At 42.9% G+C, this 24,519-nt stretch overlaps 1 protein-coding gene across 2 annotated transcripts in view; it reads left to right on the top strand.

The window, feature by feature from the left end:
- The first annotated feature begins 15,592 nt into the window (after nt 1-15,592).
- Nucleotides 15,593-24,519, top strand: part of NGF (nerve growth factor) — a 65,194-nt gene continuing 56,267 nt past the window's right edge. For both annotated transcript variants that reach the window (XM_066623930.1, XM_066623929.1), the window contains exon 1: nt 15,593-15,972. The gene's annotated coding sequence lies outside the window, so the exon portion shown is untranslated. The remainder of the gene's footprint in view (nt 15,973-24,519) is intronic.

Raw genomic sequence — 24,519 nt, 5'->3', positions numbered from 1 at the left:
GCTCTACCTACAAGCTAGTCTGTAGGCACTGCTGCCCACCACCTCGCCCCTGGAGTGGACTGGGCCTGAGGCCGGTGTTGTCCCTGCAGACCAGTAGGCAGGGGGCCAATGGTGAGCCCTGGAGCTTCATGCCATCTGCCAGAGGCCCACCCCAGCCGGTCAGGGACTGGCTTGGTCCCTCATGGCCCCAGTACTGGGCTCAGGAACAGGCCAGGTTTGCCACTGAGTGCCTGGTGTGTCTTGCCATAGCTTGCTGCCAGGAGTTCACAGGCCAGTCCCCTCTTGCCTTGTTACTGCCCTCCTGGTGGGTGTGAGGATCTTCCTATAGCAGCCCCATGGCTCCATTTCCCCTGCAAGCTGCGGGGGCTAAGGCAGGCTCCCTCCCCCTGCTGCTGCCCAGCCTGATTTCTGGCTCCTGGGTGGTTCTGCTCCCAGATAAGTACACTCGTACACTCTCTATAAACAGAAGAATTATCTAAAGAGGTTCTACCAGTGGCTCAAGGATGTTCTTCTTTAGCACAAGGTACCATTTCTCATTTTGTCAACTGTAAAGCCTAAGGGCATTTCATTTTAATTTTGCTACCCAGAGATACTCTGATGGGAGACAAATTCAGCATTCAGTATGCTATTTTGTTTAGCATTTATACAGATTGAAACATAGAGCAAGAACTTTTGGTTTTCCTCACACAGAGTGCAATTCTAACTGTGCTCTTGGACAGGGCAGCAGGCTCTGCGCCAGCCAAAGGTGCCGTGAAATGCCATAAACCATATTCACAGCATTGGAAGAGGAGGCTGTACTCTTGAGTCCCTTCGGGGAGAAAGGCGGGGTAAAAATAGTTATTATTATTTTATTATTACTGGCAGGGAGGCCTGCACCACCCTGCCAACATAATAATAATACAGGTATTTCTATACCGCCTTTCTTGGTCCTCAGATTTCTCCTTAGACTTTATTCAAGGCGGTTTACATAGGCAGGCAGTTTAAATCCCCATGGGGATTTTTACAATTTGAAAGAAGGTTTCTATCTTTCAAGAAACCACAACATTCAGATGTTCCTTTATTGATCTGTTCACACATTCTGGCCTCCATCCTCCCACGCTCAGAGCAGATGGAATAACTCGGCTCAGCTTGTCAGCTGGTTCAAGGTCGCACGGTGCCGGTAGCCTCAAACTGGCGAACTTCAGATGTTATCTTCAGGCAAATGGAGGCTCAACCCTCTAGACCAGACCTCCTGCCCAAGTCATTCATTGCATCAAGTCATTCGGTCGGATGCCCCAGTTAAGGTTGCGCTGGGTGGCAAAGGGGCATGAGGAGGGTGGCGGGGAGGCAGTGTTTCTGGGTGGGAAAGAATTGGGTCCAGGGGGGAGTGACATTAGTGAAGGTCTCTTCCACTGTATCCTAACCCCCACCCCCCGCATTACTCCAGGCTTCTTGGATTTGCGCCAGCTATATATGGTGCAGATCCGAGAAGCTAGGGTAGACTGGGGCTCAACACAAGGAAAAATATCCCCTTACCCTGAAGAAGCCTCCAGTCACCTCGTAACCTGTGCTGAATACGGCACAGGCCATGCAGCCTGGCTGTGCCAGCACAGGTTAGGATTGGGTTGCCCTTTTATCCGATCATCAGTGGGATTGGGGTTTAGCTAGTCTGAGTGGGATGCTGAGAGCTAGTTCTGGGAAAAGGAGCGTATAAAGTTCCTCTCTCTACATCCGTTTTCCACTATATTTCTCTTCTAGAGGTTTCTTAGTTTGACCTCTGCAAAACCTGATGCTCTGCTTAAACAGTATGCTTGGGGATTTATTGAACATTTTTGTATAGGCCAGAGGTTCCCCAGTGTTCTAGCACCAGGACCCACTTTTTAAAACAACACTCTATCAGAACCCACCTAGGTTTATCAGACTTTTTAAAAAGGAGATCTAGAAAGAAATGTTTGTTTGTTTGATTGTAATATTCACCAAAAAAAAGACCCTCAAACTTTATCTCTCTCTATTTACACATGCTTGCAAACTGGGCTCAACTCCTTGCAGGGCAGTTAGCAGCTATCTTGCAAACTGCAGGAACTAAACTCTTTGCAGGGTAATTAGCAGCTACAGTGTCTGATTTTTTCAGTACCTTCCAAGCTTGAGGCAGTTAGTTTTCTGATCTTTCCATCACCAAAAATCAGGTTGCAACCCACTAGTGGGTCCTGATACACAGTTTGGAAACCACTAGTCTAGGCTATGCTGTGTCAACTCATAATAGTACTGTACAGGAACAATAATTAAAAATTGTAACAGTATTAATTAAAAATATGAAAACAGTTATAACATACAATATGTAGTAAAAGATAGGGGGTAGTTACATTTATATTCAATTCTATTTAGGTTGCTGAAAAAAAGAGCTTCCCAAAGTGAGAATATAGATTTGGATGATTTATCAAGAGCAGCCATAAGCATCTTATAATTACTTTCTCAATCAGGATTTTATACAAGATAAAAATCAAAATTAGGCAAACAGGAAATCAACATAACATCAAGGACCGCCTCAGCTGTGTTTAGGGAATCAGGAGTCTGATTTTGAGAACAGAGGCAAAGTGTTAGAGAACTTCTTACTTCTCTGTGTGCTGTTCATATTTACTATAGTGAATTATTAAAAAATGTCAAGTCATAGGCATGAATACTGGACAATTTATCTCCTCCTTTTGGAGTTTTCAATTTTGAATTTTCCAAAACAAACTGTCCAGTCCTAACAAACTTTCCAGCACTGATGCAACTGCAATGCAGTCCTGAGATAAGTGAACAAACATTCCCTCGCTTGAGATGGCCTCTGTGACTGCCCCCCCCATCCATGGCGCAGAATGCAGCACACTGTTCACACAACTGCTTTGGCACTGAAAAGTTGGTTAGGTCTGGGCTGAAAGTGTAACACAACAATGTTTGCGCAGAATTAATCTGCTTTATCCTTTAATACAGGGTATGCTTTCTGTGTGCCTCAGACAACCTAATCCTACTCTGGATTGGGCTGTTGTGCACAGCCATTTATGGCAGCAGAAGAGGCTTCCACTGTTGTAAAATGGCTACTGATGGGGCACACAACTGGGGAAGAAAGAAACGGTCCATTAATTTAGCAAATAAACAGCCCAATCCTTTGTGATTATGCAGTGGTGCCAAAGCGGCTTTCACTGTATCCTGCGGTGCAAGGAAGATTTGGCATGTTGAGGGCTCCTCTGGGTAAGCGAACATTTGTTCCCTTGCCCTGCGGTATGCCCCTATAGCTTGTTACCAAAAGGGCTGTTTTGTTTAGGGGAATTATTACACTGCCCTTATTGGAAACTTAGGATCGCAGGCTGGATAACAAGATGGCGTAATGCAGAGAAATTCCCTTTTACTTAAAGAAGAAACTGAGAGAAAGATAACTTTTAATAAAAGTTATAATTTTATTACAAAAGTACAAAGGTAAACATAATGCACATGGAGAAATGATAAATGTATGTTTCTTGGTCCTAGTACTTAGAATCTAGTGTACATAGCTTTCATGGTGGTTGCACGTAAAGTGTATTTGGTGCATCTGAGGAAATTAGAAAAAGGAAAGGTTGTAGGGAAGGATTTTAGGGGTCCCTGGTCTGCCAAACCCAGCTGCTAACTAAAGATGGGGAGAGAAGGGGAGAAAAAAAAGGGGGGAAGAAGAGAAAGAGTTCTAGGTGCAAGACAGTTACCTGTCCTGTAGAGCAGTTGGGGGGGGGGGGAGAGTCCTGTGAAGAGGACCCTCTGACACAACACAGATGTGTTGGTCCTTGGAGAGAGAGCCAGAGAGAGCATGTGAGAGGAAGCCCTCTCTTAAAAAGGGGTTCTGACTGAGCTGAGCTGGATGGTAGCTTGCTTACTACCACACAACATTGTAATCAATGTAAATGGTAGTCAATGGGTCAATGTAAAACATTGAAAGGATCAGGAGGTCAGTTATCAGCAAAATTCAATGGGGTCTATGGCTGGCTTCCTAGATGGGGGAACTTAAATAATACAATGAATCAGCAACACAAGAAGGCAGTTCAAATTTGCATACAGTACTTAAACAGTAATTGGGTTAAAACAATACAGTGAATACAGTAATGTAGGAGACACTTAAGCAATGATTTAAGATGCCAGACTTCCTCCCATAATGTGTAACCATAGGGAGGTGGTGGTTGTGTAACCATGAGCCTGTGACTTGACCAGAGTTTTGGAAATGTGACCTGTGAGAAGTTTAGCCTGCATGATATTTTAGTCCATAGTAACATAACCAAAATCACAACTAAAAGGAAAAAGGGAATTTTCATGTAACAAGCTGGTGCAAGTCCATGTTGACCTGTGAAGGCAGATCAATGTGTTGCAGCTGCTGAACCCACCCCCTTCCCTGGCCTGATTTGCCATTCTCCCCATCCCTATCTCCTCCCACCCCCTGCCCTCCCTCCCTCCCCTGAATGGCCTTACCAGGGGCAGCAGGTGTTCCTGCTCCATTGTCACAGGTACCCAACTGCTCACTGCTTGCAGTGATGGCCAGACCACTTCCGTTAGTGCTATTGTTTTTGCACCAGCTGTAAAGGGCTTTACGCCACCAGAACACTCATTCCAGCAGAGTAAAGGAGGCTCCTTAGGACTGGACTGTAAAAATGCTCCCAGCTCTCCCCAAGTGCAAGGCTATACCTGTCTACTCAGAAGTGAGCCCCATCTCAGTTTAATGGAACTTACTCCCAGATAGGTGTATAGGATTGCAGCCTCAGATTTCATCACCTCCGTTTTCTGAAAAGCAAACTCAGATTTTAATTTGTTTCTCAGCCAGAAGGGTTGAAATGTGCACGCAGCATGATGTCTTCACACCACTCCTCCAATGAGCACTGTGAGGAGGGGCAGAAATACTGAACTGAATGCTTCTCTCAAATGATTTGTGGTCAGCGCCAAACACCGCAGCCCACTTGGAATTCTGCTCAAACCCTGTAATGTGGAACAAACAATGATCACTTGCAGCATTGGTGTTAGGGCTTCAGGTGCCCTCGATCTGGACTCCGGAAATATAGGATAGAATTTGGCATCACTACAGCTGAAACAAAAAAAAACCCAGCGATGTATTATCTGTGCTCCATAAAGGGAAGATTTTAATACTAACAGCTTCTGGTTATAAACATGTTCCTTTTGAATTCTGTGTCTGGGAATTAGACAACCATCAACATGTCCTTGCTTCTTGCTACCCAGATCTATAGCTACCTGCTATACTACAGCTGCCGTATGGACTGCATGGAATGCAGATTCCATACAGAGTGCAGATTTATATATGTGCCATCAATACTTTGCTAGTAATAGTAATTTTTTATAAATATTAAAAAAATTTCTAATTAATTATATAATAAATATAAGATATTGATATTATAATCCATAGGCTTTGTGCTTCTAATAAAATATTATTGCCGCAGACACGCTTTTACATCCCTGTATTGCATACTGATAGGTAAACATGTTGCCTTTAATTTTTGCTCACAGTAATTTGAATTAGGACCTTTCTTTCATCATCAAGTGAAAGGTGAAAAAATCCATTATTTTACTGTTTTCAGCTGAGTGTTAAGGGATAAATAATCTGTGCTTGCAATCTTAAATATGTGCCCCCTCTGCTCTTTAATTCTCTGCATTCAACTGGTTAGCAATACCAAAGATGATGGGGATTAGAGAAAATAGGACCTGCCCTTTGTTGAGTTATTTTCTCCTGGTCAGTTGTGGATGGTGGAATCTGGAAGATACTGAAATGCAAAAAACTGCATTGCACCAACGAATGGTCATCATCGGTAAAAATAGTACAGTTAAAAATGTAAGGCAAGCCTGGAAAGATTATTTTTAATTGATTTTGCATCTGTATTTGAATTCAGAACTACGTAAAAGCAGAAATGGGCAGCACTCTCTTTCCATTAAATTTGCACAATTCCTGGTGGGGAAGTTTAAAATAAAAATCACTGCCTCCCATTTTCTATTTTTGTTACTCTCTACCTAGAACACACATTCAGACTATAGCTAGATATGAGAATTTCCAGATACATCTCCTAATTTTGTTGGATTCTAAGAGTGATACATTTTCAGCACACCAAATTTTGTTCAATCTTTTTTCTTTCCAGGTGCAAATTTATCATCCAACCACATTTTGCAACAGCGTACAGTATTCCAAGCAAGCAAGAACAGTAAGTACTGGGATTCTCCTCGCTTCGCTGCCTCATATTTCCGATCCCCCTTTTCCTGCCTAACAGTCCCATATGTCCCTCCATGCCTTCCCTTTTCCCAACAATTTGAGTGATTTATCTTCATGTGAAGTGTGAACCCCAGAGCAAAGGAGTTTGGGATCAGGCTGATTACCTTAAATACAGGAGTTGACCTTTTTTATTATTAAACAAGCCATCTTCAAACATACGGGTAGACAATTCATATGTCACTGATTAAATTTAGGATAATAAATAATTCAACTATTCTGTGTAGTATAAGAGCCACTGACTCTGTGCTGAACTGGTTTTTGATCAAATTTTACTAAGGAAAAATTGCATTATTCTGAAATATCCCCTTCTCTGCTTAGAAACATTTTCCATTTCTGCACCATCTCATACCATGACTGTGACAAAACACCCTGAAAAACTAGACTTCTTCCAGGTGTTCTCCGTTCTGTTCTATTATCATTCCACATGCAATTCTTCACCTACTCAACTGTTATGAAAACATAGCTTTCTCTGTTCCCGTTGTTCTTAAGCCAATGCTTTTCAACGAGTTGTACCAATGGTGATACTTCACAATATGACAGGCAGTAGTTGGTCCCTCTGCTACATGGACTGCATGACACTGCTTTGCTTGACCCAACCCTAGTGAAAGTAGAGATGGCTGGGATGGCAGTACGCCAGTAGCAGTGCCTGCCTGTGCTTGACCCTTCAAACGGAGTTGGAAAGGAGGGTGCAGAGTGGAAAAAGGATCATTGGCGCATTTGATATGCATTCCTTCTATATATTCATTCAGGTCATTTATTAAAATGTTGAGCAGCACAGGTCCCCAAACAGAGCCCTGTAGCAGCCAACATGACACTTCTCTCTAGATTGATGTGGAGCCCATTTATGATGTGGAGCCATTTATTAGCACTTGTTGGCTGTTGAAACGGCTTTTATTATTAACAGTATTTATATACCGCTTTTCAACTAAAAGTCCACAAAGCGGTTTACAGAGAAAAATCAAATAACTAAGTGGCTCCCTGTCCCAAAAGGGCTCACAATCTAAAAAGATGCAAAAGAATACCAGCAGACAGCCACCAGAACAGACACTGCTGGGGTGAGATGGGCCAGATACTCTCCCCCTGCTAAAAAAGGAGCACCCACTTGAAAAAGTGCCTCTTACCCAATTAGCAGGGGTTTAACCTATCTAATAGGACTAACATCTAGCCTACATGTTACCACTTTGTTCCCACAATCCACTAGACTAGTCCCTCTATCATGTAAGGAGATGATATTAGTTTGGCACAACTTCTGCTTGTCAAAATCAGCCCATTATTTTCTAAGTGTTTGCAGACATTCGGCTACATAATCTGTTCCAGAATCTTTTGAGGCACTGACATCATGCTGATTGGTCTGTTTCCCCGATTCTCTTCCCCCCTCTTTTCAAAGACAGGGATGACATTTGCTCCACTCTGGTCGTTGGGCACCTGACTCATTCTGTAAATTTAGAGGAGCAAAATTTACAGACAGTGGTCACATCTGCAAAATCTCCAGGACCTTGGGGTCAGGACTGCCTCAGACCATATGGAGCCTTTGTGCTCAGTAGAAAAAGGTGCCCTTCCTTCCCACTGGAAGTGACGTTCTGTTGGCAATCCTCCTCTTTCCTATGTGAATGGTGCCCCCATAGATGTAGAGCTTTTGCGCAGTGCACAACTGTACGGAATAGCCCTGCTTGGGATGTTGTTCATCTTGTCGTGGAGACTTACGTTGATTTAAAGTAATTAGGTGTTCCCTTACCATCCCTTCACCTATCTTGAATTATGATAACCCTCACTTTCTCATTAGCGTAACTGTTATTAGATTGGGTCTCCTTCCCCTAGTAGGGGAAGACAAGTGCAAAAGAAGAATTGAGCAGTTCTGCCTTCTCTCCATCATCCTCCAATACCAATTTGCTATTTGAGAGGATAGACTGCACTATGAAAGGAAACATCTGGAGAAATGGAGGGTTCTATCGAAATTTCTTCATGGAATAATACCTGTAAAGACCTCTTTGAACACTGGGGCTGATGTTCAGCCTCCCTTTGTAAAATGCCTTTGTAAAAATTTTCAGGAAGCACATTTCAGCAGTTCTCTACACACCTCATTGGCATGTTGCTTGGGGGTGCCCCTTGACCCAGTCTTGACTCTGAAATTCCAGTTGTGGCTGAAGTGTGGCGCACATAGGCATCTCAGTCCTAAAGGCAGCACTGCTGCTGGGTGCAGCGGCACCAAAGCAGCTACCGCTGCATCCTGAGGCCCTGCAGCAGCTGTTGGAGGTTTCTGCAATAGGGCTTCACAAGTCTGCGCCAACTACTTTGCCAGCGCAGAGAGACTCTGTGTCAGACCTTTCGGCCTGACAAGGACTTCAGGATCTGGCAGAGCAGGGCTCCACCTTTCACAACCCCCTCCAGCCCAAGTTCCTCCCCTGCCCCACCCTCCCACTGCCCCATTCCAACCACTCCCTGTCTCCCATCCCAGTACTACTTCCTGCCTGGATTGCCTGCCAGCCCTGAGTCTCAGCGCAAACTGGTGCTGACCCAGTGTCAGCAACCTCTCCTCGCTAGGTGCTACCGACATGCCTTACGACACAGCACCAGTGGTATGCTTATACCGCTGATGCTAAAGAGCTCAGGATTGAACACTCAGCTAAGATTATTGCACCAGCAGTGTCCTTCCTGAAGAAGGCAGATCTGGCCACAGTTATGCACACCATCACAGCTGTAATGTGCTGTATTCAAGGCTGCCTTGAAGATGACCCAGAAACTTCATCTGCTACAAATGCAGCTGCTGGGGTCTCTTTGGAGGCTTTATGGTCTGACTACATAATGCAAGTGTTTTGTCAATTTTACTGGTTGTCTGTATGTTTTCTGGACCCAACCCAAGTTATACACCTTTAAAGCCCTACATGTCCTGCGGCCTGGATTTCTGAAGGACCACCTTCTGCATGAATCTGCCTGTGCACTTCATTCAACATGGAAGGACCTGCTTCATGTCCTATCCCTGACAGAAATACATCTCCTGGGGATATGAGAAAGGCTGTGGAATTTCCTCCTCAAGCAGCGGCAGACAGTCCTGCACCTGAGGCATAGGTCCACAATGGCACCCCCCCCCCTTTGCAGGCTATTGCCACCCCCATGCAAAAATTCACTTGTTTCAGTTTCCACTCATCCTTTCCCACTTATGTTTTTTTTCAGTCTTGGTTGTTTTCACTCCTATATTTTGTTGGGCATCTTTTCCTTGTGTTTTGGTTTAATATTCTTGTTTATATTTTGTTGTGGTTGTTTTATTACCTGTTTTAAATTGCTGTTGTTAGCTGCATTGGTGGTTGCTTTGGGAACAAAAGGCAGAATATAAAGATGTTAAAGAAAGAATACCTAGAAAGCCCTCAATTCTAGGTGATGCCAACTTTATTACTTAGCCTGGCAGGCCAACTTGTTCCCGACTTCAGACTATTTTCTGGAGAATATATTGACATGCACACCCAATACAAAAGTTGCGCATCCTTTTCCTTAGGTGGAGTTACCATATCTGAGTGAGGAATTACTGGAAGCTGGGTCTTAATTAGTTATTAATATTGTGGTTTAGCTGTCACCACCGATCAGTTTTGGAATAAAGTTGATTAGAAATCTGAGTTGCAACAGAAGAAGGAAATCTCTGCCTCAGCTATGATTCTGTACAACTTCTATTTTTCCATCCTCACCCTCTTAGCACAACAGTTGGTGACAAGAAGATGTGGGCAGGCCAGCTATTTTCAAAATTATCACAAGACCATAGGTTTATAGCAAGTAATATATCAATGCTTGATGTCTCAATTATTTTCTGCTGGGATAGGTTGATCACACATACCACATGAAAAAAATTACCTCTGTATTTTTCAGTGGAGGAGGAAAAAGATTTAGGGACTACACGGTCCCTTTGCAGAGCTGTCTGCCTGTGATTCAGTGGCTCAGTTTTTCAGAAATTAAAAAATTGTAGTTAACAATTATGGTCCATTAGAAAAAGTCCAAAAGCTGTCATTTAGTTATCAATTTTTGAGACCAACTAATATGCCAAAATGGTTATGGGTAAGCTTTTTTAAATTCTCCAGAAACAGGCTGGATATTAGGTAAAAGAGGCTGGGGGTGGGGAGAATAAGCTGGGCATGATGAGACCCTCCCAAGAGGGTAGTTTATAACAGTTTTAAGATGATGTGAAGGAGCTGTTATGAAGACCTAATTGGATTAGCCTCACTTACTAAACAAACAGGTTTAGGGTTGTTCAAAAACATAAATATGGGAAGATTATTGGAGATGGCTGAACAGGTGGGCACTGGCAGGGCACATACTGCCGCATCTGTACCAGTCAGCCCTGAGGCTGCAAAGGCCCCCTGTTCATCACTACCACCTGGCAAGCCTGGTTATTGTGGGGAAGGAGCCTCAGATTCAGACCACCTTCTTTGTTCCAGTGTCACTTTACATTCCCAGGTGTTCTGTTTCCAGATACAACCTCTGGGAATTGTTAAACACAACAGAGAAAGAAAGGGGACAGTCTGTTGCTGCTGCCTTGTCCTCACCTCCACCCAGGAACTGTCACTGCATTGTTGACCATTATACAGATCCGGATTGTTTTTGTTTGCAGTTTCTGAGAAACCTTGTCTTGATATCTTCCATGCAGACATTAAAAATCTGCAAAGCTGACTAGCAGTGTTCATAAATCAACATGCACATATTCCTTATCTCCTATATTTGCTCAAGCTGCTGGAGACTGAAGAATGCAGTTTGCATTCCAATCAATAGCAAATTCTTAAGGCAGGGTATTGAAACCTTCATCTATTTTAACACAGAACAAAACTTTAAGCACTATATGGGGTTTTCAAAATAGAATAACAATATGGTAAATTATGTCAATGGCACATATATAGTGATAAAATTAGTATCTCATTATTTCAGTCTTACCTGAGTTGAAAGACATAATGCACATCTCATAAGACTTCCCTCTGCTGGATAGAATCAGAAATGTGATATCATGTCCTATGCACTTGAATGGGGTCAGGGTCGCTGTTTTCTAAAGTAAGATTCATGACATGTTCAGAGTTTATTTTTGCCAGGTTAAATACTTGGTAACATATTTGGTAGTCATTTGGCTGTGCCTATTAACGTTTTTATAGCACATTGACATTATTCTTTGATTCTGTCTATGGTTATAAAATAAAAATTTTTTAAAAGAAAATATGACCAAAGTAAGAAGCATTAGTTGAATGACTATATTGCTCTGTTACATCTACAGAAGAAATTTGTCATGGGTTTGAGGATCCATGTAGCTGCTAACATCTGGATTTGACTTCTCACATTAGATTAAGGGCACAGTCCTAACCAGGTCTACTCAGAAGTAAGTCCTATTTCCCCAATGGGGCTTACTCTCAGGAAAGTGTGGTTAGGATTGCAGCCTAAATGTGTGGGAAGTAGAACCAGCATGGAACCTCCTGGAAAGCTAGTGGGTTGGCAGAGGTACTTATCCAATCACATGAGATCCTGAATACAGACATGAAACTGATTTTCAATGGCAACCACATGCCTGTAGCAATGTTTGAATCAGATCTAAAGACCTCCATTATGTTCCATAGAAGGGTGAAGCAGATAATGTTCCATAGAAGGGTGAAGCAAATATCACAAAGCAGTATCACAAGCTATTTTGCAGGCCTTCATTCTTTTAGAGATAAGATCTTACCTTAGCTACCCTTGTAGGTAGAGAAGAAAGAAAAGCAGAGAGAAGAGCCAGATAGAAGCTTTATAATTGAGTCTTCAAAGATCCAAGCTGTATATTTGCATCCAGGGGTGGAGTGATTTATTGCTTTGTTATTGATGAATTATGCAGTTTGCTATTGGGTAGACATACATGTATTTGGAGGTGCCAGGTATGCTATGACACTTTGGGAATTTGCAAGTTGATTGCGGCATGAGCTTTTATATTCAGTGGTCTACTTGCTCTGGTGCATGAAGTGGACTGAATTTGTTAGTTATTAATGTCTTCAAAGAAGCACTTCAGAATGTACGGATTTGCAGTTTATCTTGGTTATGGCTAGTTGTGACTACCAGCTTACAAATCATCAGTTTGCAATCTGCTCATTAATATAAATTTCCCAATTTTCTTTTTGACAAATTTGTCACTGTTGCAATTGGTTGGTGGTGTTATCTACCACTGGTTGGTAGAGAGCTGGGGTGGTGTAGTGGTTTGGGAGGTGGACTCAGACCTGGAAGATCCAGGTTCAAGTCCCCTCTCAGCCAGGAGGCATCTGGGGTGATCTTCTGCCAGTCATTTTCTCTCTACCTCACAGGATTGTTGTGAGGAAAAAAGGAGGGGAGCAGCCATGTGGAATTAAAAGGTGATTAATAATAATAACAATAATATGGAATTCCTATATTTCAAAATTTAAAACATTGATGAATGTTTCCAGTTTGGCCTTTTTTAATTTCTGCATCCAGATTTTGCACAATGTCTCATTCTTCAGCATTTATGAATGAAGATTCCTTTTTTTTTTTTTACCTGAATAATTTGGGGAGTCATTGTGAATCTTTTAGTTCCCTCTTAGCTATTTTTGAACTGTTACTTTGGCACATTTTAATAGGAAATTCCAACATTGCCCTTTAGGATTGACTCTCTCTTAAAACAGTACAGTACTTTGCTATCTATTTATTTGGCATACAAATTCAGATTATGTAAAATATTTATTATGGCTCTTGTAGGTGAATTACCTGTCTCATGTAGCATCAGAGGCTATTTCAGTTGCAGTGGGCACTACTAAAATGAATTAATGAACTGATACAGGGGATAGGAATCTTTCAAGGTTGATATTCTCTTTGGACTCCAATTTGGATGTTCTCCTAGATCCATGCTTGAATAAAACTTGGTACTATAGGTAATTATTCAAAGAGCTTGCACATTTGCTTCCCCTGAGTTACATGGGGAGTGCCTGACCAACCCACAAAGGGACCCTTTGAGTCAGAAAAGCCTGGCACTTTCAGGGAGGATGCGTCTGTGTCCTCCCTCGTGTCCTTTCTGCTGGTCCCCTCATCTTGCTGCTCTTTTCAAACTGCAAGGCAGTGCATGGGTGGCTGGCTCATCAAGCATGGGGCCATGCAGCAGATAAAATGCTACTACCAGAGATGGGGGGGGGAGTGGAGCTGGGAAGCAGGAATGGGCTCTGAATTGGGGTGAGGATGCACCAGTGGTGTCAGTGCCAAAGAGGGGAACATAAGAAGAGCCCCGCTGCATCAGGCCAAAGGCCCAACCAGTCCAGCTTCCTGCATCTCACAGTAGCCCACCAGATGCCTCAGGGAGCATACAGGAGACCTCCCTTGTATCTAGCATCACTGGTGTCACTAAGGTTTGCGTCACCCGGTGCGGGATGCCAGCGCGTCACCCCCCATGCAGTGGGCGGGACAACAACCCAGGTGGTGGGCATGGCAATGTACCATCACTCCGCCCCCACTGGTTTTTTGGCTGTACCATTTGATAGAACAAAGATAGAACATATTCTGCATGAAATTATGCATTGATTGATATATAACATGATGGTATTATTCTTCCAAATTATGATTTTAGTTGTTTTGGTCACTAGTGATGTCACACACACCCCAGAGTGTCAACTTACTAATGCAGCAGTTCTAAAACTTTAAGCACTGGGACCCACTTTTTAGAATGAAAATCTGTCCAAGACCCACCAGAAGTGATGTCATGGTGGAAGTGACATCATCAGGCAAATAAAAATAAATAAGTATAAATAATTAAAGTAAAGCAAATAATTAAATAAGCAGAAGCCAGCTCTGTTCCACCAAGTAAATTTGCTCTGTAGCCTGCCTGCTACAAAAATCATAAGGTTTTCAGCCCTACCCAGTGCCCAGTTCAATTTAAGAACTTCTGTTTAAACCAGATCACTGTCAGGATCCACCTGGCTTTGCAAGTCTCAAAAAGGTTCACCTTATCAGCTAAAGCAGGGGTGCTCAATAGGTGGATCGTGAGGCAAAATGAGTAGATCGCGGAGTGCTGACCCCCCCCTTTCAGGTGCCTCTGGGAGGAAACGCCGGGAGTAAGGCCCATTGTACTCAATGGGGCTTACTCCCAGGTAAGTGTGGCTAGGATTGCAGCCTCACAGCCTCACTTACTTAGTAAGCCTCACTTACTCTACTCAGGAGTAAGTCCTGTTAGACTCAGTGGGGCTCAAGGTACACCAACATACATTGTACACATATATGTTATATGTTATGATGGCACGAACATTGTAAAAAAAAACTCTGGTAGATCTCTGGGCCTTGCTGGTTTTCAAAGTAGCTCTCGAGCCAAAAAAGTGTGAGCACCCCTGAGCTAAAGCCTCTGTTTTGATCCTTTTTAGTGGAGGGGGGAGGCTGCCTTCTGGAGCACTTGTTTAGCTGCAGTTGCATAGGATCAGGACCATTGTGGTAGCCTTGCACTCTCCTTCACCTGATCTTCCACACCAGCCAAGGCACATTTGCTTACTCATGAGTAAACTCGACAGTGAGGCTTAGTTTTGCTTTCCATAGGGCTCAGTACATTCATCTGCTTGAAGGGAAGGACTTTCTTCTCAGGTGTTTTTTGGGGCTGCATTCATTGGATCACCATTCTGGTGTCATTGGATTCCACTCAGCCTGCCCTTTGCAAGTTCTCCTACTTGCGAGTAAATGCGCAATACGGCTCACTTTCACTTTCCATAGGGATCCATGCATTTTTGTTCTCCAGTTTTTTGGCCATAACTTTTGACAGAAAGGAGATATTTCACTCCGATTTTTTTGCATTGCCTTCCGCTCGAAATTCCGCATCCAATGGTATATAATATGATGAGGTTACGCCGAACCACTACTATTTTAGCACGTCACCCCCCTGTGCGCGTCACCCGGTGCGGCCAGCACCCCCCTAGCTACGCCACTGTCTAGCATTCAAAGATAGCCTACTACTAACCAGGAGATTGCACATCCCCATCATGGCTTGTTAGCGGCAATGTACTTTTCCTCCAGAAATCTGTCCAGTTCCCTTTTAAAGGCATTCAGGCCAGATGCCATGGCCACGTGCTGTGGCAAGGAGTTCCACAGACTAACCACACGCTGGGTGCAGAAAGACTTTCTTTGGCTTGTCCTAACTCTCCCAACACTCAGTTACAGTGGGGGGCTCGGGCTGCAGCCAGGTCGTGCCCATGAATTTGACCCCAGAGGGCTGAGGAGGCGCACCAGGTTTGCACCAGCCCTGCAGGGCAGCCTGGCGGGGTGGGCGCGCGGGCTGGGGGCGGTTCCCGGGATGCTGGTCCTCGCGCCGCCCCTCCTGCTCCTATCAGGAGCCGAGGAAGTCCCTGAGCGGACTGCATTTCTCCGAACATCCCGCAGGAGCCAGGCACGTGCCTCCCAGTTGCAGGCGAGCGCGCGAGGCGGCTGCGGGCTGCCCGGCTGAGCTCGTTCCCGGGGAGCCAGTCGGCGCCCCTCTGGGGACTCGCCGCGACCGGGAGGCGCGAGCCTATGGCGCTAGGACCCCAGCGGAGCGCCGGCACCCGCGTCCCTCTCGTGAGGCAGTGGCAGCGGCGTGGGGAGCGCGATGAACGAGGCTCCTTCCGCGCGCGTGTGAAGTGAATGGCTCGTGCGCGCCGGGCAAGTGGCCACGGAGCGAGGCGCTCGCCGATTCCCTGCAGCCCGGGCGCTGAGAGCAGCAGCAGCAGCAGCTCCTAGCGGGTGTCTCTCCACCTGCCCGCGGCGGCCGCAGCGCGGAGGTGAGTGAGGCCAGCCTCGCCTGGGGGGGACTGGGACTGAGACTGGTCGGCTGGGGGGAGCGGGGCTGCTTTGGTCGCCTTGCGCGGAGCGGTGGACCGCAGGGGTTCCCTCTGGGCACCAGCACACTGCAAGCCAGGCTCCGCGAGCCCTTCCACTGGACAACGCGCACACACTTTGGGAAGATCTCTCTCTCTCACACACACACAAACACACACCTTTGGAGTGAGAGATCACACACACACTTTGGAAAGATCTCACACACACACCGTTGGAGAGATCACTCACTCCCCTGTGGAGAGATCACACACAACACACACAGATACCTTTGGAGAGCCCTTCCTTTTTGCTGGCACTGGACAACACACACGTCCCCCCCTAGCTCCCTTCTAGCTGCCTGGCAGGGACAGGAAGGATAGGAACCCACGGCGCTCATTGATTGATGTTGGGTGATGAAGCTGTCTTTTTCGAAGGGGGACGCCAGATCTGCGAAGGTTAAAGGCACCCCATGAGGTGGGGAGGGCGCTGTTTTGCTTTGGTTGGAAGTTTATGGACTTGATTCTCCTTCCACTTAACTTTGAGCTTGCTAGGCTAGTTTTCCAAAGTAGAACAGCTTGGAAGGTCCTTCCACTTAACTTTGAACCTTCCTTCCACTCAACTTGGAAGTGGTCCTTCCACTTAACTCAAAGTGGTCTTTCCACTGAACTTTGAGGAACAGCTCCTTCCACTGAACTTTGAGCCTTTCCTTGCTTACTAGGCTAGTTTTCCAAAGCAGAACAGCTTGGAAGGTGCATTATTAAAACTATTTGATAGGAATTTGTGGGTACTTGTGGGCGACACATTGTAATAATGTAATGCTGTTTTGGTGTAAGGTACATCTAGGTGTGGGTTTTTCCTTGTACTGGATGATGTGTTGAGAATGTAACTGAACTGTGAGGTTCTGTATCTTCTGTTGTACCAAGAAATTCAGTTTCTCTGATGGTTTGCCTATTGAGATTCAGTGGTGTGTCTTCAGTATAGGGTTGCTTGATCAACATCTCATAACTAAGGTGGCGATTCTATACACACTGTAGCAGTGGCTGTCTATGCATGTCTACTCTACTCCTTTATAGCCAGTGGGGCTTACTCCCAAGTAAGTGTGGATAGGATTGCAGCCTGAGAGTGTATTGACTATCATAATTTTGGGGGAATTATACTGTGTTGTTGTACACTGCCCTGGGAGTAAGCTCCATTGAACAGAATGGGACTTACTTCTGAGTAGACATGTAGAGGATTGGGCTGAAAGTCATTCTGCAGCTGTGGTGAGTTGTATTGTACAGTTGTAAAATGTTATTCCAGTCCATGGAGTTACTAACTGGAAGAAAAGGGGACTTTGGGCATCCTTGTCATCCTCCCCCATGTCAAAAGGGCCATAAGGACCAACAGCCAAGTCAGTTGGATAGGCCACATGAGGAGGCTAAAGAAGATCAGGACCTTAACAAGACAAGTTTTTGAATCATTGCTTAACAATCTCAGAAACATCTGGAGACATTGTTCAGTAATACAGTCACTTTCAGACATGGAGTGTGTGGAATTGAGATGATTATTCAACAACTTGAGAAATGCAGGGAACTTACCCTAAAGGGACAGAATGTCTTTTGTAAAATGATATAAAAGGAAGTAATGATGACTGTTGTGCTTGTTACTATGTCCAAGGTTTAGGCAACCATAAATTTAAGAGCTTTCCTTTTCTTTAATGGAAGTTATTTTCAGTTTCATTTAAGAGATGTGCAGAGGGCACAAGGATTAGTCTATGACCATGAAATGTATGACTGCTAGTGGCAGCCATTATTCAAAAGAATCATTACTCCCCACTTTAAACAGTCAGCAAGAGTTTGAATTCAGAAAACTCTACCTTGTTTTCTAACTGAGAAATGCCTGTCTTACCAATCTACATCTAGACACAAATGTATATGAGATCTAAACTTGTGGTACAATAGAACCCACTTGTTGATGTAAATAATACAAATTAGAATTATGAGTCAGTTTGCTTATGTTAAGCAAAATAAGGCATGTTCCAAGAAATACATAAAGATCTCTTCATTCAGTTTGGCTAGTCCTAGCGTGAAGGAAGAAGTTGATTAATTATTTGTTCTTAAATATCACAATTCTGATTATATTATAGTAATACTGTTATAGTTTTTTGTACTTCATTGTTGTCATGAAATATACAGAAGTAATTCAAGATCAATTTTTGTCACCTAAGGCCAGTCCAATCTTCTGGGATTCAGTTCTCCAGGACAATCCCTGAAAGTTCTTCAATGAAAAAAATGCCACTGTTTATAGTACCATTTAAAGCAATGGTGACCTCTGCTGGCTGTTCCCAACTTACCAGTATAAGCTGAGTTCAGTCATCTGATAAACAGTACAAAATTGTTCCTAATTTCTTTAATAACCTCTACTAAAACTGCAGTCCTGTACACGTGTACCTGGGAGTAGGCCCCACTGAACTCAACAGGATTTACTTCTGATTAGACATATAGGATTGTGCTGTAAGGGAAGTTACCAAATAAAAAAATGGAGTGCATAGCAGCTTTCTCAGAAGTAAGTCCTTCTAACATTTATGGAGCTTTATTGTCACTCAATATACCAAGGATTAAGCTCTAAAAAAAACCTAGTTCTGTATCATCTCTCTACAGGTTCCTTTACGTTGAGCTGTGAGCCAGATTACACACATAGCTTATTTTTGAGAAATAGAAGACATTGCAATAGATTGTCTGCCAGAAACCCTTGTGATTCTCTCCGATTTGAGGTGGAAGAGTAATTTCAATAATAAAACAAAATTTCAGGGGAAAAATTGTTCCACATGAAGATCTGGCATTTCAGATGGAAATAGTTGACTTTGTTATAGGCTAAACTTTAAACGATTCATGGTCTGGGATTAATTCACTTATAGAAGGAGGGGGAAATTTTTGACTTTTGTGTTTTTTTTCTTGGCCTTTGTACTATTGTAAGACAAAAGAGATATACCTAGAGCAGCAGGTAGATAAAAGGAGAGAATCTACTCCTGAGTTGCATGTAGCTGCTTTGAAGTTAATGTTGCTTACCCAGTTTACCCCTGTCATGGTTCTGGCCTGTGGAGCAAGTGGAACTTTAGTGGAAATACTAGACCACCCATAGGATTGTAAACAGTAATCCATGGAAATGATAGATGGCCAGAAACAAGAAATGTATCCATCACAATGAACTAAAGAGCATTGAAAAGACCTGGAGAGGAAAGAATCTATACATCAAAATCAGTTTTTTTTCTACCAAGCCAAGACTTTACCACCACAATGTGAGATCTGGAGTTGATAAAAGCTACTGTGCTTGAAGCACCAGTGTCTGGATAACAGAAAACAGTCAAATGCTTTGGCTATGAAAAATATTTTGCTATGGAATGTACTCCAAGTACATGTTAAGTGTCTTCCCAGTGCCAAAGCACTAAAGTGAGTTAAAAAAATGTAGAGGGATGTAGGATTACTCAAAGAAAGAAGTACCAGTGACTGCAGATTTTTTAGGTAATGGTCACTCAGTAGAACTGTGCTGTTTGCTGTCTTAATTGTACTTATCCCATCTTTCATATGGGCTAGTCTAGGATCCAGCATGCAGTTTGTATGTGTGGACAGCTGCGTCTAGAGTCAGCCTAAGAAATCTTTGCTGCCACTTTTAGAAATGATTCTCCTTACTTGGGCAATTAATATAACACCAATTTTGAGGCCTCTGAGGCCTCTGTTACAGTTGTTCTTCAACCCTTTTAACAAAAAGAGAAAACACTCTCAGCCTCTATCTATCTTCTTCCCTCTCGCCCTCCTCCCAGGGAATGGAATCAGCACATAAAGATCCTAACCATTTGGGAAAATCCCCCCTGCCCAGTACCCAGCTGGTGATCACCTTTCATCCCAGGGAATGGAATATTGCAAGGGGAGCGATCCACCTCTGAACACTGCCCCTAGCTCATCCTTGATCTAGCTTCTATTTTGTAAAGTGCATCTACAGTCATAGCTTTCTGTTGGAAGTGCAGCTGGCAAGAACTGATATTACCTCTAGTCTAGAAGATCCAGTAATACCTCTTCAAAGTATTTTAGAGAACAGTGTGAGCTGCTATAAAGTTCATCTGCCCACCTAGATAGAAATGGTTGGGCAGAAACCCTTTCCAATGACAATATTGCTTTACTCCGCAGTTGGAAGTTGACAATACTTTAATCTCAGTTTGGGGAAAAGTAGGAAGGAACTCCAGCAGTTCAATCTCCACTGAAGTGACAGAATCAACAGTATAGAAATAAAGTATTTTCAATCTCTTTTAGAGTGCTTTTAGCTCTCTTTTTTTGCTGACTAAAGGAGTGCTGTCAGTCTGTTGCTCCTGGAATATTACACAAGGGACTCAACAACATAATTTTATCTTTGTTTGGTGTGTCATTTATTTGTCTCTCTCACACTCTGACTCAAAAATCCTTTTTCCTCAGCCTCCACCATCAATCTATTGTGTGCCTAATTTGTCTGACAGCTTAGTGACCCATTCATATGGCCCTTGTGAATCATGGGTGGTCCGAGCCCACCATTTTGCATCCACTTTCCTCTAAATGGTCTGCTGTGTCATCCAAAACATTATGATTAAAGTGACTTATTTTGGTTATTTTTCAGTAGTATAACAGATATAGTCAATTATTAAGATGAGTAAAGACTAACCTGAAAACTTTAGTTAGTTACTAAAAAGAAAATATCCACAAAATGTGTAAGGTTGCCAACTTTTGAATCAGCTCCGGCACCCTAAATAACCCATTATCTTTATATTTATCTCTATGTCATGAAAAGCTTCACCTATGTAGGCAAAAAGAACTATTAAAACCACAAGAGCAGGCCAGCCTGAGGCTTTTGGTTTTTTTCCTGGTCATTTGCCTGTCTTCTTTTCAATCAATTTCCACTAACTGTCAGAACATATCCCTCCTTCAGGATCTTTACTTTTTCTGTATCAGGAATTTTGACCACTGAAACTGAAATCGAAATCCTGTTGTTGCTTCTTCTGTTGCCTCTTAGCATTTCCTGGTAAGAATGTCATTCCTCTTTCACCTTCATCACCCCATGGCGGAAGCAAACAGGTTTCACTAATGAATTGTTTCATTGGCTACTGTTTATGCTAATGATGCATTCATAGAGAAAGTGAATTTATTTGAATGATGTCTGTTACATTAGATCAGGGTAACCAACCTTTCAATTTTAGGGTTCCTGGACCTTTAACAATTGTGTAGAGGCAATTCCAGCGGGTGCTGCTTGACAAGTCGAAAGGTTGGCCACCCCTGCATGAAATGAACTCGGTTACCACTTCATCACAGTCCATGAACGTAATGGGTTAATTTTTAAGGTTCTGCAGAATTCTAAATAGCCCATATAGCCTAGAAAACAATTTCCATGTATTTTCCCTATATAAAAATTGTTTTTTGTTTTCAAAAATACACAGTTTATACTGAGCATCAGTTTTCTTATATGTACTTTTAAGATCATAAAGTTAATAGGTCTTTCATCCTTGAATTGATACTTAGCTGTTAATCAAGCATTCTGAAAAGTCATTCAATGATCAGGAGAAGCATTATTTTTTTTACCTCTCTCTCTCTAAGTCTTGGAAATGGCATTAATTTTATTGGTTCCATCATTTTCAGCACTTCTATGTAACTGACAGAGTTAAGGCACCATAAAAGCAACTAATTCAAGTCATTTGTACAAGCTTTCACTTCTGGATTACTAATCCTCTGGTGGTAAAAGTACACAACCTGTATTTGCTATGTGTCAGGATTAACCCAGAGAAGATTAATTTTCTTTCTGCTGGAAGGTGTAGTAAAAGGCACAAGATGGGTACCCATTTGCATGCTTAATTGTAAGTAGAGATAAATTATGTGGAGATATAGTTACAGCTTTCAGTGGCTATTGATGGGAAAAGGCTCTGGAAATCTGGAATATTACTTTTTATTGAATAAAATGAAGAGGGGCAGCCCAATCCTATCTAACTACCTGTGGGTAGTGCAGCAGCAGCAACATGGCACCCACTGCATCCACTGGGGGACTTACGGCCTCTGGAGACTTCAGTAGAAGGAAACATTTGTTGCTGTGTCCCTGTGAAGGGTCCAGTGGGTCTACTTAGACCTGTACCAGCAAAACCACTGGCACAAGTTCACATGGATCTGAGAAGGTGCTTGGAAAGGGGGTGAGAATTCGGTGGGTGCCACTGCTGCCAAATCTACTCCTTTCCAGGACTTAATTTCCTCCTCCCTGCCCCATCACCTCCCAGTTCTGCTTACCTCATTCCACCCGTCCCCGCTTCCCTCCCTCCTCCTGCGTAGTCCTACCTGGAGTAGTGAGCAACTGCTGTCTGTCACTGTTGCTTCCAGCAGTGGTAGGACTTGCAGCCAAATTGCAAACATGTTTACTTACAGGTATCACAAAGGAGCCTTACTTCCTGGTAGATACGTTCATGATTACAGCCTTGTGATATTATCCAAATTGTGCCTATCTTTATAATACAAACCCATGATACATGTGGGTGCAGTGCAAAAGAGAACCTGTGGCCTTGAAAGACATAGGCTTTTACAGTCATTCATTCTTGATTAATAATTACCAATGTAATTACCAATGTAATTACCAATTACCAATACCAATTTAAAGGCATGTTGCTACTGCAGTATTTATAAGATATTTTCTTTTCTTGGCATTGACATCTTTGGTTTAGGTTTCATAGTAAGATGCTACTGAGTTTATGTGTAGTTAAAGCTAAAATAGACTCAAAGTCTGCATTGGACAGCTGAATGTTTGTTGGCTTATGCAAGAGTTTGTGATTCCTATGAGTTACTTAAAATGTGAAGTGGAGCTATATTCCACATGTGCACTACGGTTCGTGACTTCTGTGCTCCCAAAAATTGGATTGAATTCCACTGGCATCAGTAAAGCTATATCATTCTGCTTGGAAGGAGGATTTTAAATTCTATTCCTTTTGCAGCGCAATTCTAACTGCACAGCTATCCCTGCTCCTGCTCCAAGGGTTGCAAACATGCCATAAGGTGCATTTGCACTTACTCGGGAGCCAGCTGGGCCAAATCCAATCCCTGCCATGGGCAGGGGTAGGGCTCCTTGGGGAATAGTTCAGGCTCAGGAGCAGGGTGGAGATGGCAGCAAAGACTGCCGCTGAATCCGATCCCCTCCACACCGTCTCAGCACTAGCTACACGTGCCAAGATCTGATGCCCCCTTCCCCAACCCAAAAGCCCCCCCCCTCCCAATATCTCCTTGGACTAATGCCAGCTAAATAACCAGGTGATCTATGGGCAGGTAAGTAATGAAGATTTTTACTTATTTCTCTTGGGCCCTCTAGTCAACCCTCCCCCCCCCCAATGGCATGTAGTGCACGGTCTGTCATCTGTGCTGCATGCTATGGGCTGGTGGGGGATATGATTGAGCCCCAACTTGCTTAACATGTATCTGTATGACTGGTTTTAAAATGAAAGAATGGGGCCAGTTAAAAAATTTCCACTCCTAACTTTATGTTGCATTTTACCTAAAACATGCAAGTCAAAAGAGAGCTTTAGCTTCTGTTTGTCTGAAGGGTACTCAAACTTTTGTGAACTTTTTTTGTTGAAAAGCAGTATATAAATCCTGTTAATAAGAATAATAATACTCATGTACTAAATGGCATACTGCTCAACTAAAAACCAGAGAAACGAGAGAAAAATTAGATTTTGGATGTAATGCCAGAATTCTGTGACTAACTTGTTTAAGAAATCAAGGATAGTTAATGGAGCAAAGTTTCTGAAAGTGTAGAATATATCTAAGTTTGTACTGATATCTCTCATACCTACAGCTGTATTCATGTTCAGTGTTAGAAACACCTTGGAGGCTTTATTTGCTTAAATATTTGCTTCCCAGGAAACACTCTTTTTTCTCTTTCCAAGGATTCTGAGTTACTGGTATTGTAGGCTTTATAGAAAAAGAGGATCCATTGACAAGTGGCCATATCAAACTGCAAAATACATTAAATTTTCTATTACTGGGACAGTTGTAATATATGATTACATGTTCCAGCTTACTCAAAAGAATCTACCTTGTGCAAGGGATGAGTGGCAGTAGATAAAAAGGTCACAGAGGAAGAATATGTTATAGTTTAATGATTGCATGAAGGAAACTTCAACCACTTTGCATAGCTGTGGCAGGACTGTACTCCTATCTGAACCATATCAGTTCTTTGCCTGAAAAAAAGTTTCTTAGAAGTTTGCACTTTTAAAATTAGTTGATAATTATGGAATTTCCTAGAAAGGCTTTTACTGCAGGAAGTTCATAACTGTAAACATTCAAAACATTTGAATGGGTTTTTAAGAAGATCTAAAATGATGATCCGGTCTTTCAGAATGGCTTTCCTTTTCCCATGTGGTACTTTCATTAATAATGTTTGATTGAAAAATCACATATTTCAGTAAGAAAGAGTTGTTTTAATTTCATTAGCAATGCAAAAAGAAAATCTCAGTACAGGTAAATTAGCCATTTGCAGAA

Source organism: Tiliqua scincoides, chromosome 4 (genome assembly GCF_035046505.1).
Source record: "Tiliqua scincoides isolate rTilSci1 chromosome 4, rTilSci1.hap2, whole genome shotgun sequence".
In the NCBI taxonomy this organism is placed as follows: domain Eukaryota; kingdom Metazoa; phylum Chordata; class Lepidosauria; order Squamata; family Scincidae; genus Tiliqua; species Tiliqua scincoides.
This window is presented reverse-complemented; position numbering and strand designations above follow the sequence as displayed.